Here is a 19,162-nt window from a genome sequence, read left to right as displayed (position 1 = left end):
TCTTTCTTTCTTCCTTTCTTTCTTTCTTTCTTTCTTTCTTTCTTTCTTTCTTTCTTTCTTTCTTTCTTTCTTTCTTTCTTTCTTTCTTCTTTCTTTCTTTCTTTCTCTCTCTCTCTCTCTCTCTCTCTCTCTCTCTCTCTCTCTCTCTCTCTCTCTCTCTCTCTCATCTCTCTCTCTCTCTTTACTGTAGGCTTAAAGCCGAGGAATCTAAAACTTGGTGAGATTAATTGACTTGCTCAAGATCACCTATATTTAGAAATCTGGGGCAGAACTTTTAGTAATGCTACACAGTCAAATAATTGATTCCTGCTCCTTTTTTTTTTTTTGTCTTGCCGTATTGGTGACCAGTGTCAGCAAATTTGTTTTGAATCATCTGCTTAACCATTTTTAATTATTTTATTTTGCTATATCTACCTATCAAATAGATGATACACATCAAGGAGACTTGTCTGATTGCCTTGTAGGGCTCATTCTCAGCTTGATATAGTGCACTTACATAACTTTAAATAAAATTTCTGATTGGATAGAATACTAGCATGTCTTTTTGTGTCTGTTTTAACAAGAAGAAGTCAGTATGTTATTTTTTTGCTTTTCCATAGATTATTGGCTTGTTAAAAAGTTAGAATGGATTTGGAGAAAAGTGTAAAATATATCTTTCTCATTGCTTTCTCTGATTAAAAATCCATGATTATTGGAGAAAATTTGGAAAATATAAAAAGGAAACCCCCCCAAAATTTGTTTTGTATAGACATTTGGAGCTACCTCAAAATGCTTATAGTGATTGTATCCTAGAAGTTTTTTTTTTTTACTTAGACTCACATATTTTTCAAAAGAAAAATGGTATATTGTTGCAATGCTCTTTTGCAAAATATTTTTTAAAAGTTAGCATATCATGATTATTTTTTCCCAAGTCATTAAAATTTTATGTCTCTCTCTCTCTCTCTCATGTTTATATCTATATCTCCTATTTGAACAAAAATGGAATCATATGGGAACAAATGCTTTATAATCTTTCGTATTCAACAGTGTATCATGTTATTTACATTTTCTCATGATACCACTCTTCTTTTACATCATTATTTTTAATGGTTGCATACTATTCTATTTGTGGACATTTCATAGTTTAGCTGATCATCTATAAGTAGATTATTTCTGATTTTCTACTATTATTACCAACATTGCAACAACCTTCTTTGTAGCTCAATCTTTGTACACAACTCCAATGATTTCTTTTGTTCAAATTCTTAGAAATGAATTGTTGTGTAATCATTTTTTAAAGGCATTTGATTTATATTGTCAAAATGCTGTTTAGAAAGGCTGAACCAGTTTACTCTTAACAGCAGTATATGACAGTATTCATTTTGTCACATTCGTGCTTACATATGTTATTGTCATTATTTTCAACCATTGCCAATATGACAGAAGTGGCAGCTTATTTTTAGTATAACTTGTATTTCTTTTGTAGTGAAATGGAATATTTCTTCATTTGTTTATTGTTCATTTGCATTTCTTGTCTTTCTTTTTTTCCCCCCATAAATTCCTTGCTCATATCCTTTGCAAAGTAGAATAGATTTTTGGAGTCAGAGTATTAATGACAGAGTTTGAATTTTGACTCTACAATCAGTATTTATCAGCTCTATACCCTTAAGTGTTTAGTTAATCTCTCGGTGCCTCAGTTTCCTTATCTGTAAGGTTTTCACATGTCATAGGGTTGTGGCAAGAATGGAATGAATGAACATGTATGTATCAAATATTTAGAACAGTCCAACACAAAGTAGTGTGCATTATTCTAATGGGCAGTTAATTCTTACCGATTTGTAAGAGTTCTCTATTGTGCCAAAAATATTAGCCTTTTATCATATATGATGGTTATTCTTTTCCATTCTTGACACTTTGTCTTTCAGTTAAAATTTGTAGTAAATCAATTCTCTCTCATTAAATCTAAAGTTTTATTTTTTTCCTTTTGAGTTTCTACCTTTGGTATCACTTTTAAGAATATCTTTCCCACTAAAAATTACATAAATATTCACATATATTTTATTACAACAATATCATGGTTTTGTTTTTTCACTTTTAGTTTTTAAATCCATCTGGAACTTATTTTGCTGTGCAATGTGCAATTAGAATATAAAGAACCAGTTGTTCCAGCAATATTAGTTATATAATCCTTCTTGTATACACTACAATTATCATAGACTAAAGATATTGGTGTTTATTTTTCAACTTCTTTTGTTGATCAATCTGGTTATTCATATGGTACAATTTTATTGAATGAGATTTGATATATTTTTAATTGAATTAGATTTTTCCAAATTGATTTTCTTAAGCATTTATCAGATAAATGTTAGAATAATTTTATTATCTCTCCCAAAAAACTTTGTCATTTCTATAGAAGTATACTAAATTTATAAAACAAATTGGGATCATATGTTTTTTTAAATTGGTGCATTGTATTTTAACTTTAAGGATACGCTTTTAACGAATCCACTTTGCTTAGCACATAATAGGCACTCAACACAAATTGTTGAGTAATTATTAAATATACTGATATCTGTTAAAAATATAGGTTGTTTTAATTTTTTCTTTATCATAAGCAATACTTCAATGAACTTATTCAATATATCTTCGAATACCACTATGATCACTTCTTTGGAATAAATTCCTAGACATCTAAAATCTAGTTCAAAGAGTATTTTTAATGTTTCTGATATATTGCAAAGTTGCCTTCCTGAAAGAATGCACCAATTTATATTCCTCTCAACAGTTTGAAACCATACTGTTGTGATCACCTTCTTCTTTGTCTCCTTAGTGTAAGGTGCAATATCAATATCTAATGAGTTTGAAGTTAATATTTTATAGTGAAAGAAATGTTTTTACTTTTTCAATGCTTGTTTATATTTCCTGAGTATGAAGGAGATAAGAAACACATTAAATTTGATGAATTTAGAGTACAATATATGACATTGTCCCTATAGGATATTAAAAAATTTATGTAAATTTCATTCCACATGCTTGAGCAGAGTCGCATGTGTAGGGAACCAGATAATATAGTAATAGTAATAACAATAACAATAATACAATAAATACAATAAATATTATTTAGTGTCTTCAAGTAGCTTTTTTTCTCCAGGTCCTAAATTGTTTTTCTTCTTTCTTTATATTATAAAGTCAATTCTTCCTCTCTTCTGAGAAAAACAAATGCTGATTACTTAGTTCGAGTGTCTCCCCAATTTTAGTATTTTTTTTTTAAATTAAAGAGCAACTAGATATTTTCACAGTTACCTAGCATGAACAGCCTCATTCCTATGACCAACTGGCTTTAAGCTACAGTTTTTGTTGGAGAAAAACAATTCATGTTGCATACCTGGGAACTGAGATTTAAACAAGAAAGTGAACTAACATTACAGTTTGAGTAGTTGGATGAAAAGAAGCTAATCAACAAAGAGCTTTAAGTACCTTGATTCCTTCAGTTTTTGTTGATCTATTTATTCGCTTTTCAGTCTTCTTTAATTCTGTCTTGATGGTAGTGTACATATTATAAAAAGAGAATATGGCTCAATCATGATGGCATAATTATTGTCAATATATTTTAAAAAGTGAAATCCACTTTGCCTAGAAACAAATACCAACAACTTTAATATCTCTGTAATTAACAACTTGACTTTTATTTCTATATAAAAGATTTTTTCGTAGATTGTTTTAAGGGAGTTTAGTTTCCTGAAAAATAGTACCCCTTACCACCTTTTTTCCTCTTTTCTTTTTCTCTCCTTTTATTCTTCACACTCTTTCCCTATCTCCCCCTTCCCCTTTCATCTTCTTTCTGTCAGGGTTATTATGTTTAGTGAGTGTTAAAGAGAGACAGTTGTCAGCTCTGGAGTCTGAAATGTTCCATTGGTAGTGCAATAGGTTTTCCTCGTTTTCAACAATTGCCTGGGGAGATTTAAGTTGCTCTATGCTGGGTCTACAGAATGTAGTCACGGGTTTCAATGATGACCATGAAGAATTCTTTCCTCATTTTCTTTACTTTAATCTCACAAAGATCGTGTGACACTCTTACCCTTAACAAGAGTGCTATGATTTAAAAACCCAATTTCCTTATGTTTTTTTCTTATTACCAGTACCCACCTTTTGAAATGAGACTTTAACCATTTTAAAGGCAGGAGGGTGGAGGAAGTGGGTGAAGGATTCCACTTATAATTACAGCTAGTTCTCTATCAAACATGAATGGATTATGTGTCGAGCGTTGAGTACAACAATTTCATAATCCTGGGATGACTTCCCCTTGACAGCCAGCATGCCTCTCTCTTCCTAGTCTCACTCTCATCTCTACTCTCACTCTTTGCCAGTTTTTTTTTTTTCGATTCTAGTTTAATATTGACCTTAAATCAATCTAATGCAGAGGTATAGATCCAGGGAGAAAAAAAAAATCACACTCTGTATGCTAAAACTATATGTAAATTACTTGAGATTATTCAAATTGTTTTTTTTTAATTCAGTGTGAATTAGATCTGCATTTGGCTTTATTACTATAATCATATATTATTCATCAGAAAAGTATGCAACTATAGATTTTTAGTGAAATTTAGTTCTTTAGGACCAGTGCTGTTTCTTCTGTCTCTTCTGTGTAATGCTCAGCACTGTGGAGTTTGGAGATCTGGATTCTAGTCCCAAACCTTTGGTGCTTTGAAGTTTGGAGAACTGGATTATATTCCCAATTCTTTCTGCTACTAATTAGTAACTAGTTACATGCTTGAGCAGGTTGTTTAAGCACTCTGGGCCTCACTTTCCTTTTAGTTGTAACACTCTTTGGTTCAGAGATAAAATATATCTAACCTTAGCTGGGAAGATTAGGTTTGATGAATAGAAGATGATGTTACTTTCATGTGAGTAGGCTGAAAAAATAATTGGTGTGCACTAGTAAAGTTTGAAAAGGGTTTAAGAAATGTTAGTTAAAATAGTGAGCTTTTGAGATTTCTTTTTTATATAAGTTGATGAAATTTTACCTATCTTCTCATATAAGACCTCAAGACAGTAGTCATTTTTTGGTTAGATAACCCTTTATTTTTAAGTTCCATTCTTAAAAGTTGTTATAGGCATAATGTAGCATTAAGTTTGACTTTCATACTTTAATCCTGTGATTTTTGACTATCTTTGTCCTTTTTTTCTTAAAAAACAATGATACGAAATAGGAAAGTTTCAATAATTATAAGACAAAGAGAAGAGGGAGAAGGGTAGAGAATGACCAGGCCTGGGAGGGAGAGAAAAAGAGGGAAAGAGAATGAACATGAAAGGAATAACAGTGAAACTTGTCATTTCTTTTGAAGTATTTGGCTGGACTTCAAAAGCAATTTTACTTTACTATTTCTTGGGTTTTACAGGCAGTAAAGCATTGTCCAAGAGTAGAGGCTACAGCATAGAATGAGCAAATTCATGACAGGTGCATTTTCTTTTGCCACATCAGTTGTTTTTGTTTTCTACATTGTAAAAACAAAACGAAACAAAAACCTTATCACTTGCTTTATCAGTTTACATTATTTTCAATATTCGAATCATACTATGGCCCATTTTTAAGCAGAGGGTGTGGAATAAATCTTTTAAAATGCTAGAAAGGAGAAAATGGTAAAGACGTGAATACAAAATAATTATTTTTTCTGTTTTAAAAGTATATTTCAGATGTGATATTTGAAACACTATTTGTATTGCTAAAAAATTAATTAGAATGCTAAGGGGTTGGAAACAAAGGCTACAAGCCTATGAATCAATGATAGCATATCTCAGAGTACTTATATGTTATAATTAATAGAGATTCTAATGAACTGAAAATATGAGTTCCCGATAATGAAAATATTCTGAGTAGGTTTTGCAGATTTTCTGATATTTTTTTGAGGGGGAGGTAGGTTTTTATAGGACTTTCTATATTTTATAAGAGGTAGGTTGCAGATATGTGCATATGCAGTTCAAGATGTTCTGAATGTGAAGAAGCATTGTTTTAATCCATTTGGACTTCTATAACAAATATCACAGACTAGGTAGCTCGTAAACAATAGATATTTCTTTTTCACAGTTCTGGAGGCTGGAAGTCCAAATCAGGGTGCCAGCAAAGTCAGGTGAGGGTCTCTTTTGGGTCACAGACTTCTCATTGTATGGTAGAAGGGACTGGGGATCTCTGTGGGCTTACTTTTATAAGAGCTCTAATCACATTTGTTAGGGCTCTAACCTCATGACCTAATCACTCCCAAGCGCCCTGTGTACTAATACCTTCACTTTTGGGGGTTAGGGTTTCAACATATGAGTTTTGGGGGAGGCACAAACATTCATACCATGGCAGACATATAGGGAGCTCAGAGGAAGCAAGATTTGATTTTATGATTTAGATAATTATGGTGCAGTGTAATGTTGTGAGATCTGCATAGAAGCTGTAGAAATTGGATTGAGTTAAAGAATGGTCAAAGTGCATATCTTTGAGTATTTTAAAAATATACCAAGGGTTTAGAGGCTGTATTAGTAAAGATAAGTGAATTCCTTCCTTCCTTCTTCCTTCGTTCTTCCTTCAGAGTTATTTGATAACATACAGGATATATGATATATTTTCAACCTATTTGTTATATACTTTCTTTCTTGAAGATTATAGAATTAAGTTATAGAGTAAACTATAAAACCACATACTTGCAATAAATTTGGGTAATGCCTGGGTATGATTGTACCTTTGGAAATTATAGGAACCCATCAATTAAATTCTCAGGTGTGATGCTGCATCATTTACTCATAAGATACTCTATTTCCAGAGCAGTCGAGGAAGATGTTGTAGATAACAAGAACTGTCTAATAGAATAGGAGGCTAAGTTACTTAGTAGTGAAAGAGTAACCCAAAGAAGGAAGTTGGACCAAGGGAAAAGAACAAAGTATGAAAGAAGGAGTGAGTTAAAGGAGGAGACTTCAAACAGTGGTACAGAAATTGAAGAGCCCATTTCCTTAGATTGGCTACTGACACATCTCTGTTTAAAGATGTATCTAGAATTTATTTCTTTATATTTTGTAGAAATGCAGAATTACATATTATGAATTGTCCTTTGTGGCTGCCATTCTATTTCTGAATGATGGAATCATGTTAGGGACATAAAGTTCAAATATTTTGTGTCATAAATATAATGCGATGATAAAGTTATATTCTTTTTGTGCACTGGTGCTCATAGATGTTCACATTCATATACTAACATACTACTATGAATAATATTCTGCACAATGCCACTTTTCTTTCCCATTGTTCTTGACAAATAAATCTACACACTATGACATTACATTAGTATAGAATTAAAAAGTAGTGTGTCATATGACTATGGCAAATTCTGAACATAATTTACATGAACTAATGTGAGTTCTTATAGCATTAGAAAAAAAAACAACAACAACGATAAAATGTCACCAAAGTGATGAGTAGGGGTTTATAGTAAAAGAAAACATATTTCTATATAAGATCCTTAATTAAACTTTTTATTAAAAATCTTTCCATTCTAGATATTCCAGCCAGGTGTCTAGCCAGTGATGTCAAAGTTACTAATCTATACTGGCTTTGTCTATCAACATTTCAAAGATGGCTAATGATAATTTTATCCTTCTATTACTTTTCTTTTAATTCTCCTGTAGTTCTCATTTTGTGAAAGACTTTCAGCTTCTTGTGACCAGTAGTTAACTGTTTACTTCTTTTGGAGTTATTATTGTTCTCTCTCAACTGGGCTTATCTTTGAGTGATCTTCTGGAGAAGCAGCCTTTCCAACCAAGTCCAACTCTTAGCTGTCAACTTGTCTTTGTTGGTGTTCAATTTTCCTTTATGACGCGCATGGCCTTGATTTGGTTGAATCCTCAGTTTTAAAGCCTGCCATGTGTCTCTACTTTCCCTCTCTTTTTGCCTTTTCTTCCTCTGCTATTAGTTAATCATATCTCCCCCCCCCCCAGTTTTATTGAGATATAATTGACATACATCACTTTATAAGTTTAAGGCGTAATGACTTGACTTACATATATTGTGACATGATTACGGCAGTAACTTTAATTAACATCCATCATATCATTATTTTTTTCTGCTAGAAAATCTATGTATTTCTATTGTACAATTAAAAAAAAGTCTTTAGTATATTTATTAAAAATCTTAGATATGCTTTAGTATACTTTAGTATCACACATAGTATAATAACATGAGGTGCCAAAACTGAAAAACTTGTGTTTTTCCCCCCTATGTTATTTATTCTGGTCATCTTGACTAACCTGGCTTTTGTAACTTGATATTTTTAGTAGGTTTAATAAAAGTGCTCAGAACTAAGACAGATATAAAGAAGTGTAAAATATGATTCTTGCTTTTTGTAAGCTTGCAATGTAGACAAATTCAAGCAGTGAAAAATGTTGAATTTTAGAGTATTTACTTGTCTTTCAACAAGCATTAGATAGGTGCCTTATATATAATAATAATAATAATAATAATAATAATAATAGCTGACATATACTGAATATTATCTCTGGGCCAGGCACTGTGCTAAATTGCTTTAAATGTGTTACATAATTTAATCCTTTACACAATATCTATGAGCTAGGTTTTATTTTTGTTATTGTTACTATTTTATAATGGAGAAAATGAGGCACAGAGGTCAAGTAACTTGCCCAGGGTCACAGAGTTAGTAGATGCTGAAGTGCTAATGTAAGTCATGTAGGCTGACTATTAAACACTGTGCTAGAGAGCTTCCATATATTATGTAGAAGGATTATAAATGCATTTTGAGATTTTGATTGAAAAGGATAATAATTTTGGTATAGTACTTACTACAGCATTAGAGTTTGTAATATAGTTTTACTCTTCAGATTATAGTCAAGATCATATATACATATGCATATATATATGTCATAATGTATTTCTTTGTCTGTTTATATTCATTCTTTGGTGCTTTGGAGTTTGGAGTTTCATTCAACAATTGTTTACTAAGCACTTACTATGTGCCAGGCACCATCTTGGCATTAAAGATATATCGATAAATTAAACAGAAATTCCTGCCCTCAAAGAGCTTATATTCTAGTGGAGGGAGAAAGGTAATATATATATATATATTATATTATATATTATATATTATATATATTATATATTATATTATATATTATATATATATTATATATTATATATTATATATATATATATTAAAGTAAATTATTATATGGTAAGTCATAGGATAAATGCTATGGAGAAAAATAAAACAAAGAATGGGAATAGGGAGTGCCTAGTATGGAGATGTGTGCAGTTTTAAATAGGATGGTGAGGGAAGGTCTCATTTAGAAGAAAATATTTGCCCAAAGACTTGAAGTAACAGCAAAGGAATCATGCATATGTCTGGAGAAGAGTGTTCCAGGGAGAGGGAGGAGCCGAAGCAGAGACTCTGAGATAGAAATATTCCTGGATGTTCAAGGAACCAGGAGAGACCAGAATGTCTGGAGACAAGTGAGTGAGGAGGGGAAACTAATAGAAATCGAAATGAGGGAAGTAACAGGAACCAGATCATATAGGAACTTGTAGATAATTGTGAGGATTTTGGCTTTTACTCTGTGTGATGGGGAGCCTTTGGAACATTTTGAGAGAAGTGATTATATGTATTATATATAACAATGTAATATATATTTTTTCAATTACGATTGAGATTCACTATTTTATATTAGTTTCAGGTGTACAGCATAGTGGTTAGACATTTATATGATTTACTAAGCAATTCCCCCGATTAGTCTAGTACCCACCTGGCACTATATATAGTAATTACAATATTATTGACTATATCCCCTATGCTGTACTTTACATCCCTGTGAGTATTTTGTAACTACCAATTTGTAGTTCTTAATCTGTTCACAAAGGAGTGCTATTTGTCTTAAGTTAAAAGGGTGACTTTGGTTGTTGCTGAGAATAAATTATAGGGACACAAAAGAGTGGAAGCAGAGTGACTACTTAAAAGGCTAGTATACTAATTCAAGTGAGAATTATTGGTGGCTTGGAGTAGCAGTGGAGTTGGTGAGAAGCAGTTATATTCTGAACATATTTTGAATGAAGAACTAACAGTATTTTCTAACAGATTGAATTTGAATGATGAGAGAAAGAAAGGAATCAAGAATGATTCTAGGATTCTGGCCCAAGAAGCTCTAAGGTTAGAGTTGCCGTTAAATGAGATGGGAAAGGCTTTGGAGGCACCAATTTGTAGGAAATAATCAGAAGCTCCGTTTTGGACATGTTAAATTTGAGATGCATTCTAGATATCCAAATGTAGATGTGGATCAGGCAGGAGAGGCGTGGACTGGAGATAAAAATTTACAACTCTGAGAGTGTACAGGTATGAGCATAGTAATTCTAGATCTCAATCTGTTATTTGTCTTATTTGAAACACCTGTTTTCTCATTCTTTGGTTAAGATAGTAAGGAAACAAATCTCTATTATGTTTAATTCTGGGTGATGAAAATCTGTTGTCAATCTTTTGATTTGCCTGAAATATTATAATGTAGAGTCACACCTAGTCAGGAGAACAAAAATCATGATAAACCATTCAAATACATGAGATTTAATTGAGGGAATTTTTTACACAGGTATCCGAAAGCCGAAGAAGCAAAAAAGGAAGCTGAGGTAACCTAGATATTATTAGCTGTAGGGAGCAGCTACAAGCCAAAGGGCTGGTAGAGTGAAATGGAAGAAACTGGGTTACTTGAACCTAGGAACTTGGAAAAGCGTGTAACTGGGCTTGGGCCTCTTGGGACAGTGCGTACTGAGTGACTGGTGCTCAGACCACTGAGGGAAACATGGCATGGCTTATGCTCTAATCACTGAGAGAAGTGTGGCCAGCTGGTGCTGGTATCTCTGCGGGGGTTAGGCAGCTGGTATTGGGAGTGCTAAAAGAAGCCATTGCTGGTGGGAATGGAAAATGGTACCGTCATCAGTGTATTTTGCTGATGGAGGGATGCTGACAAGAGATGGAAAAAGGAACTCTTTTCTCTCCTCCTCCCACCTTCTAATGTCCCACTAGTCCTTCTCATTGGCAGAACCTAACTGGAAGCCAGCTGGCAAGGGAGCCTGGGAAATACAGTGCCCCAGAATCACAGAACAGAGAATTGGAGAGTGATATGAGTCAAGAGACAATAAGTAAATAACTGGCATTTATTCTGAATGTTAAGATATCAATAAATTTGAGCCCTTATTTCATTGAAATGTTCAGTGAAGTAGAATACTTTACATTTTAAGTCATAGTACTTTGGTATTTATTGATGCTAAATGGAAGATAATATTTGATGTTGGAGATGATAAAAACTGATTAATTTTAAGAATGATTTGGTTTTCAAAACTTTTAAGCTATTTTCTGTCTCTAGGCAAAAAATTAGTTAATTCATTCAGAAAATGTTTACTGAGTATTTATAATGTGCCAGGTACTACTGTTCTTGCACTTAAAATACATTAGCGAATACAATAAATAACTTTAGTTCTTATGGACATTATATTATAGATGAAAGACATATAACAATAAGCATGATAAGTAAATGATATAGTATATTAGTTTGTAAATGCTATCAAAAATAGAGAGTGGGATAAGGCAAGCTGATGGTACAGGAAGCAATTTTAAATAGGATGATCAGAGTAGGACTCATGACATTTAAACAAAGACTTGAAGAAGGTAAGAGAATTAGCCATAGGAGGGGAAAATAGTATTTTCCTATTTTGTTGTTGCTGTTGTTGTTAATAGCCTTCCTATGGGTGTGATATTGTATCTCATTGTGGTTTTGTTTTGCATTTCCTTAGTGACTGTTGAGGTTGAACATATTTTCATATGTTTATTGGCCATTTGTAGATCTTTGGAAAGATGTCTATTTAAATCCTTTGCCGATTTTTGAATTGGGTTGTTCTTTTGTTGTTGAGTTGTAGCACTCCTCTATATTTTCTAGATATTAATCCCTTATCAGAAATATTACTTGGAAAATATTTTCTCCCATTTCATGGGCTGTCTTTTCACTCTCCAGATAGTGTCCTTTGATGCACATGAGTTTTTTAAATTTGATAAAGTCCAATTTATCTACTTTTCTTTTGTTGCCTTTGCTTTTGTGTCATATCCAAGAAATCATTGCAAAGCCAGTGTCATAAAGATTTTCCCTGTTTTCTAAGGGTTTTATAGTTTTAGCTTTTAAGTTTAGGTCTTTGATCCATTTTGAGTTAATTTTTATGTATAGTGTAAGGTAAGGGTTCAACTCAATTATTTTGTAGATACCCAGTTTTCTCAGCACCATTTGTTGAAAAGACATCTGTTCACTTTTTATCTGAAATTTTAATGAATTTAGATATTTAGAAATTTATAGTTTTTTGTAATTGTCTAGTATTTGTCTTCTGCTATGTGTCTGTTGCCTGCTATAGTTTGTAAAACAAAATAGAAATGCTAGCTAATTGAAGAATTACTTTGTGGCAAATAGTTAAAAGAATAGTATATTATCTCTAATACTTTCAAGGAAAGTTACTTTTATAATGTACATAGGCTTTATGTTTCTGTATATATGTTACCTAGAAGTGCTAGACAACAATTTCTCTTTATGCTAATATCAATATTTAGTCTATTGGAAATGCTGGCCATTATGACTTCTGTTCACACTTCTCTAATATTTGTTAATCACTCATTTTCATAGTGTGATGTATCTAAGCTGAGGGTGAGATTGAAAGTTGTATTCTAAGGTGATCTGTGATTGCTTGGGATAATTATCTAAGATAACTCTAATACTTCACCAGACCATTCTCTCTCTTCCTTTTGTCTTGTGTTGTGGTTATACATTACTGTCCGTGGTTTGTGAGCCTGTTCTTTAAGCCCAAGAGAGAAAATGTGGTTGCATTCTGTGTCATAACTGTGTGAATGACTTGGGCTCCCAGTGGCAGTTCTCATATTGGGCTCAATGGAAAACTGAGGTATATTTAGCCTGACAGTGATAATTCCAATAAAATAAGATAATACAATGTACTTCATAAGGAATTTAACTTATGTTTCAGAAACAAAGCAAATCTAAAATTGGAACCCACACAGAAGCAAAATGTGCTTCAGCGAAATCCAAACTATACCTTAAACCTAGTCTGAGGAGGTGGATTTCGGATTCAGATTTCTCTTCTCTACTTACTACACCTTAATCCACTTCACTTGGATGAACTAGTTATGCTAACAAACTTCTGATTTTTGCACCGCTTATATTAGCAGTCATCTTTATGGGTGTTATTGATAGTTTAATTTTTGCTGACCCAGTAAGGTCAACTCACTTTGTTGAAAGCTTATAAGTTGTTCTGATGGTTTTATGTTCCAACACTTGTCCCGTGATTTTTGTACTTGGGTTACAAATTTGGGACCTGAAATTACTGTTAGATTTGGAAAAGAAAGAATCAGATAGAAATTTAGAAATTGTGACACTGATGTTTATGAGAAAGGGTTCAGTGTTAAACAGTGATTCATTTTGAGTACTACATTTACCTAGTAAATCTGTAAGCATCTCAGAGCAGAAAGAACATAATTATGATAGATCATGGGTTATCCATTAATTTGTTCTCTGGAAGCCGTTGAATAGAGAAAACATGGGATTTGGACCTGGCTATAAATCTCCTTTATGCAATTTGCTTGTAGTATCCTTAAGCCTTTCTTAGTATCAGTTTCTTATCAATAGTTGGGAATAATATTACTATACCTGTCATAGACTTAGAAAGATTAAATGAGATATTATTTGCATCTCTTTTTCTACTTGAAGTAGTTCTTTATGGTACAAAAAGAATTTCTCTATGTGTGATTTGATTTAATTGTACGTAGCTAATTTTACAATTCACTCCCTTTTCAGGATGTCAGGATTCAAAAAGAATAGGAGTCCTTTTTAACCAGTCCCTAGCAGCTGATTAAACACTGTATGAGAGAACTGGGAAATATGAAAGATGGCAAATGAAATCCTGGCAGAGAGAATAGTCTAATCCCAAAGGACATTTTCAACAATAGCCTGGGCCCTATGCCTAGTACTTAGAGGGGCCTATGGTAAGACACTCCTGCCCCCCGCTGTACCATTCCCAGAATCTTATTCGTTAATGCTCGGCTTTATTAATAAAGTCATGACCACTTGCTCGGCACTGCATATGGTTGGTTGTGATTTCCAGCTGCCCTTTGGGCTAAATGTAAACAGTGAGTAGATTGTTATGTTCTTCTATTAAGCTTAAAGCTGTGATCTCATGTCTGTACCACATATGTCTGCAACCAGAAATATATCCTTTTCCTGATCTCATGGAAGAGAAGCAGCACTGTCTGAAAAGAGTCTGAATTCATTAGTCTAAGGGCTTTTTACTTTTCTTTTTTACTGAAACCAAAGAACAAAATAAAGGCATAAAAAGTCATGAACATCATCAATAGGACGTCAACATGACACCAAACAGCATAATATATTGTCAAGTTGAACGTTTAATCTGGTGACTGAAATTTTCTATACATTTGGCATTTTCACAGAAGACAGAAATGCAGGCAATAATCCAACAATCCACAGTCACAAAGAGAGCCTCAGTGCAGTGGATTTGAAATAAGCACAACAGTTTGTCTGGGTGACTGAGAAAATACCCATTGATAGAACTGGCTCCTAAACTCTGGCTCAATTGCTAATATACTGGGTTAATTTGCATTTAAATTTTTTGCTTTAGCACGTTGATCAAAGATGCCATTGTTATTATTGTTGGAGGTGATTTTTTCTTTTTAAATCAGCTTCAACTGCTTGACATTACAGATGTTTCAACTGTTCACATGGCGTGAATGCTAGACAAAGCCCTGATGTTCTAAGCTCTTTACAAGAGGAAATTTATAATAATATCATCTTATACCATATAAGCAAGATACTTTTAGGTGTATGTATGTAAATATTTGTTACTTATTCTTTATGGGAGTTTAAAAGTAGAACCATTCCATTTTCAGATGGGGATACTGTTTGTTTAAGAGTTTAAACGACTTGCCAAAGTCACAGAGTCTGGATTCATACCTAGGGCTATGTGACTACCAAGTTTTGATCTTTCTGCTATAACACTGCTTCTGCCTCTTTCTACCTAATTTTGCAAGATGGCTTTCTGGCTTCTAAGTAATAATACTAATAAGTAATTGCATTATCTTACATTTGTATGGTATTTCATACTTTTCAAATTGAATTTATGGCCATTAGTTCATGTGTTCTACCTGAGTACCCTGTGAAGTAATCAGGGTAAGTATTATTATTCTTATTTTACAGATGAGTAAAATAATCCCAGAGAGGATATTTGCCTGATGTCAAATAATTTACTAGTGGCAGAATTAGAACAGGAGTGAAAGTGACCCTGTTTAGTGCTCCTGTGCAGCCTCCTATGTCCCGAAGGGGACTACCGAGCAGATTGGCTTTGTAAGTGTAGCTCAGAAAACTTCCCCTTTAGCTAGGCTAGTAGGTAGTTTTTCTTTCCCCGAAAATGCAAGTCTTTGGATCACCCAGTTATTTCCTAGAAAAACTCACCTGAGAAGGGCTTGCCTTGATACTTTTTTTCTGAGGAAAGAGTTTTCGGATAGGGTTATTCTTGCTCTGTATTGAGCTTAGCTAATTCCTGCTAGGATCTTTTAGGCCAAGGTCTTGGTCCAGAAGCTATTAAAAATTCTCTAGTCCAACTGAAATAGAGAGATTTCAAGAGAAGAATAAGTTAGGTTTGAAAATAAAATTTCCTTATAGTTAATTTTTTAGGTAATGCAATATACCAATAGCTTATATACTAGGTGTAGTTTTTGAGTGTTGGTAGAAATATAAAAAAGGTATAGCAAATCCTTTTTACCATCAAGGAACCTAGGAGAGAGAGTGTGGTAATGGAAAAGAACATTGGGCTAGGTATCAGAGGAGTTGGGTTTTTTAGTGCTAGGTCTGCCACGCATTAGCTGTAGGACTTCAGGCACATTTCTACCCTTCTCTGATCAGTTCCCTTATCTGATAGAACTAAACGACTTTGAAGGGTATTTTCATCTCTAAACTCTTAAATCTCATCTCTAAACTCCAGTAAGAAAGTTTTGGGTAGCTGACTTTTAGAAACTGAATAGTCGCTAATAATTAAGTCTTAACCAGTTTTGTCAAAATTATTAGGAGTATATAGAATAGTACTAGGTCAGGGTGCGATTCTTAGCTCTACCACTTACCAGCTGTTTAACCATAGGTAACCATCTTGAATCTCAGTTTCCACGTGTATAATATAGTGATTACCTCTGTTTACTGAGCATTAAGCATTATGCTAGATGCTGAGGCTATAAGGTGATCCCTTTAGGTAATTAAAGTGTCCCTCTACTAGGGACATTTGCAATGTAAGCTTTTTCTCTAGTGGTGGAACCATAGGACCTTAGAGGTGTAAGAAATCTCGGAGATAGTTTAATTTGGACTTGAAATGCAAGCTTATAAGGGCAGGGACTTCATTTTGTTCACTGCTTTATTCCCAGAATCTAGAATAGTGTCAAAAACAACTGGGGCTTGTTTTTCATGCGTCTGTGATGCTACAGAGATTGTTATACTCTCCAGATCCAGGGAGCGAGGAGTAAATTTAGGGAACATGGAGATGGAAAGCAACCAGGAGGGCCTTTTTCATTACTTTGTATTTTACTTTCAAAGGGGGAAATGTGGAGATTTCTTAAAAGAGCAGAGAGAGAGATGAGACTTGTCATTCTTATGTTTCAGTCATTGGCTATTTTGTAATCACTATTTTTTTTATTATGTATATCACAAGAGGCTCTTCTTTTCCATTTGCTGCAACAGTAAACCATATGATACAAGGAAAGGAGGTTTGTTTTAGAGGTCCTAGATTTTAGGTATGGCTTCATCACTTTCTAGTAATAATCATGGAGAGTTTTCTTTTCTGAGCCCTATTTGTAGAGGCTGATTTTGCAGAGATGATAGCACTACCGATTTCACCAAGTTATTGTATGAATTAAAAGAAATTATGTACAGGAAAAAGCTTCATGAATTATAAATTATGAATAATATACAAACCTACATCACTTGTCTCTACTTTCTATCACCTCTAAATTATCAGGAAATTCATGTTGCCTTTTGAAAACAGAAATATATCTCATAGTTTCCTCCCTGACTTTTGGAACAACTGAGTCAAGTTCAAAAAATTTGTAAATCAACATTTTGTTATCCAATTTTTCCTTGGGATCTTCATCAGGTCATTTCTCTGACATCCTAATGTTATATGTCAGTCCAGAGGTGCTTGCATTTCACTGGTTCAAGACTGCTTGATTCTGGTATAGAGTTGCAGGGTTTTGCTAACAGTGGGGCTCACTCTGAAGTATGCTCTATAATTTGATGTATTAATGAGACGAAATTGGCATGGAAACTTTATAAATCGCAGAACCTTTCTGTGAAAATGGCACATTGGTACATTCTAACTTTTATTTTAAAGAGAAATACTTTTCAATTTTCTTCTTATTTTCCTAGCAGCTTTGTATCTGCTGTTTAGGTTTTCTACTATATGCAGACAGAGACTCTACTTTTCATATCTCCTCCAGATTCCTCCAGTGTTTGTAGCAGAAGTGATGCATGAGTTTTTAATAATTTGTTTTAAGGTGTGAGAGTTATTTAATCTTAGAACAATGTCAATTCGAGTGAAGATAGTATTGTAAAGTAGTTAAGGGAATGCTGACTCTGCAGTGAGACTGCCTGGGTTTGGATCTTGACTCTGCCATTTACTAGCTATGTGACCTTGGACAAGTCACCTGTTTGTTCCTCAGTTCCCTCTGTAAAATGGGCATAACAATAGTACCTGCACCATCAGTTATTAGGAGGATTGAATTCATAAACACACACATAGAGTTCATTGTTATTATTATTATTATTACTGAAAACTTTCTACTATTAAGTTTATTGGAGCCAATCAATACATTATTAAACCCTAATAATGTATTGTGCTTAGGATTCTGCTAGTTATCTTGGGGGGATACAAATTATATGACACAATTCTCACACTCCTCTAGAGTCTTATTGAAAGTAATGTGAGATATATTTGGGTGGTACAAACTGCCCGAGGCACCTGCTACAGGGCACTTACATGGGTTGTCTATTTGGAGACGTAGAACATAAACAGAACAGGAAACTGACAGATAGAAATTTGTCTTCATCAAGATAAATGAATGTTATACAAATAATTGCAATAGGAATGCAACAGTGGGCTATGTTCCTAAAAGGTTTCTGGGGGAGGTAAGATATTAGTTGAACCTTGAAGGTGGAATCCGGAAATGTAGAGATGGGAAAGGATCTCATGGGAAAGAAGGAGTAGGGAACAGGAATATACACATCATAATGTGGCAGACAGGCCAGGGTCAAAACTCTGGCGCTGCCTCTACTGCTGGTTTTGTGACCTAAGGTAAGTTACTTAATCTGCCAGAGCCTCAATTTTCTCTCCTGTAAAATGGACCCAATGATGTATACTTTTTCACTTATTGTGGATCTTAGAGCTAATCTTGGCAAAGCAGCTAACGTAGTTCTTAGCACACTAGCATTCAGTAGGTAGTATCATTGGGAATAGGGTATGAAAGTTAAAAGCATGGAATTTAAAGTCATGTTTTCTACCATTTACTATCATTACAATCATTATAACCAAGTTACTTGAAGCTTCAGTTTGATAATCTGAAAATGGGGATAAATTAGTAGCTTCATGGTAGAATTGTTTGAGATTTAATAGATAACTGTGAAGTATAGGTCAGGAACATGACACATAGTAGATATTCAGTACACATTAACTACTATGTTATTTTTATTAGCTTAGCATCTCTGTTCTTCCTTCCAGATAGTTCCTTTGTGGCTATTCATATTCTTTCACCCTTTCCTCCCCCTCTTTTCATTTACCTTCTTTCAACAGCATTTATCAGTGGCAGTTGTAGAGACTGAGAACAGAAACCTGAAGGAATGTGGAGGAAAAAGCAACTGGTCAGCACCAGTCAGCACCACATGTCCAGCAGAGCACCAAGGACCAGATAAGAAAAGAGCAGCTAAGCACATATAAATACAAATGACAGGAGCATAAACATATATACAACCTTCTGGACAACATATTCTTTTAAGGCCACTGAAGATTTTTTTCTTAAGGGAAAATTCAGATCACATTCCTACCTTGGTTAAA

The 19,162-nt window shown here is 33.7% G+C and overlaps 1 protein-coding gene across 24 annotated transcripts in view; it reads left to right on the top strand.

Annotated features, from left to right (window-relative positions):
- SOX6 (SRY-box transcription factor 6) overlaps positions 1-19,162 on the top strand; it is a 552,718-nt gene that overhangs the window by 177,511 nt on the left and 356,045 nt on the right. For 4 of the 24 annotated variants that reach the window (XM_016139567.2, XM_016139559.2, XM_036220743.1 and 1 more), the window contains exon 1: positions 12,061-19,162. This exon is cut by the window's right edge and continues 3,362 nt beyond it. The exons of 8 other annotated variants lie outside the window; for them this stretch is intronic. The gene's annotated coding sequence lies outside the window, so the exon portion shown is untranslated. Of the gene's footprint in view, positions 1-12,058 lie in introns of those variants that run through there. 12 more of the 24 variants (XM_016139561.2, XM_016139554.2, XM_016139560.2 and 9 more) reach the window with 5 other exon arrangements.

Source organism: Rousettus aegyptiacus, unplaced genomic scaffold (genome assembly GCF_014176215.1).
Source record: "Rousettus aegyptiacus isolate mRouAeg1 unplaced genomic scaffold, mRouAeg1.p scaffold_m13_p_5, whole genome shotgun sequence".
NCBI classification, from domain to species: Eukaryota; Metazoa; Chordata; class Mammalia; order Chiroptera; family Pteropodidae; genus Rousettus; species Rousettus aegyptiacus.
This window is presented reverse-complemented; position numbering and strand designations above follow the sequence as displayed.